Below are 1,826 nucleotides of genomic sequence, written 5' to 3' on the forward strand. Positions count from 1 at the left end.
GTGTGTGTGCACAATGGTGTTCACAAATATCTATGTGCTCATTCTCTTGTACTTCTACAAATTCTTCACTCATCATCCACTTGTGGTTGAGCACAGTGAGATTCACAAAACTATTCATGTTCAACAGGATTACTGCTCCTTACACAAAAAACTCCTCTTAATGGTATCCTAGGCATCCTTGGTTGGATTTGCTTCGTTCTTTCTAGTTGTTTCTTCCTTTCATCAATAAAAATTTCGGACATTTTTTTCTGTTGCATTGATTTTCTTAGTGTATTGGATTTTCCATTTGTTGAGTGTTGGCTCACTACGACTGACCAAGCCAATCAAACTATAGAGATTACAACTAACTACAATAAAAATGTTGATGCAGGTTGGCTTCCACAAACAAATGAGTCTACAAATGTTCCACAAAAACCTTGCTTCTAAAAAAATTCTCTACTAAGGTGACAATTTCACAAATCTTTCACAAAAATAGCACAACCCATAGAAACTATTCGAACAATTCCCTTTTTTAAATTTCTTTTCAAATTTTAATTTTTTTATTTCTTTTTAAATACAACGCTCTTTTGTTTTTTATAATTCAAATTCTTTTTCAAAAAAAAAAACTTTAAATAAGAAAACCCTTTTTTTGATAAAATAAAAACCCCTCTCTAAATAAATATTAAGATACCCCACATGAATATTCATTTAAATGAAAAACACCACTTTAATGAAGTCCTTTTCTTCTTATAAGGAATATATTATCTTTTGAAAAATCACAAAAGCAGAGCACTTAAACTAATGGCTTAAGCCCACTTAAAAAACTGGAAAGTAAAATGAAGTTTGACATGTGACTTGTGACTTGTCATTTTTGAATTGAATGGTTTGTCACTGTTGGCATTATGGTTCAGGTTTGGCGCTATGGCACAAGTGTTGTACTTGATGGCAACTCACTCAAGAGGCAGATCTCTGTTCTGTCTCTCAAAATCATAGAAAATGAGATACCCGCAGGTGAGCCTAAGAAAAGATGCGGATCCGCAGGTACCCCGACCAAGAAGTGCAGACATACCCGCAGGTACTCTGTTCAAAAGGTGCAGACCTCAATTTCACTCACTTCAATGCAGAGAAGCGTGTGCATGTGGGAATTCTTATGAATGGTCCGTGGTATTTAGTCCGACGTATATGATCCTATGGTTTTGGTCCGTGGTATAGCATCTAAATTATTGAACCCCAGTTTTGGGTCCCTTGTATCGGTTCTCTATGGTTTTGACCCTTGGTTTGAGTATGGGCTTGCCTATAAAAAGGAAAGGAGATCATTTGGCTAGACACTTTTTGATTATTGAATATCTTAAGATCTGAAATTTTGAGTGATCGGTTTGATAACGCTAGATCTAAATCAAGGTGAATACTGTAAATTATAAGGCGGATCTATCGTGATCTCATTGGCGCATGATCAGATCTGTGGATCTAATAGTCTGTGGCACATTGGAGGTCTGAAATTGGCTCTATTCGGAGGTCCGCAGGTGATCCACAACACAGGTGCGGAGGTACGCAGCTCAGCAGAAGGTGAAGGTGCGGAGGTACGCAGTGCAGCAGAAGGAGCTGGTGCGGAGGTACGCAACGCATTAGAAGGCACAGTGCAGAGGTACGCAGAGGAAAAGAAGGACCAGGTGCGGAGGTACGCTGTCAGGTAGACTATGCAGGTGTGGATCTGCGCAGAGGTACGCAATGCAACAGAAGGAGTAGGTGCGGAGGTATGCAGAGCAAAAGAATGATCAGGTGCGGATCTACGCAGTTTAGACACAGAAGAGCTGCATATATTCATAGGTTTCTATTGGTGAAGTTGC

The sequence above is a fragment of the Pinus tabuliformis genome, chromosome 6 (genome assembly GCF_031772625.1).
Source record: "Pinus tabuliformis cultivar Carrire ecotype Pingquan chromosome 6, CPIR1, whole genome shotgun sequence".
NCBI lineage: Eukaryota > Viridiplantae > Streptophyta > Pinopsida > Pinales > Pinaceae > Pinus > Pinus tabuliformis.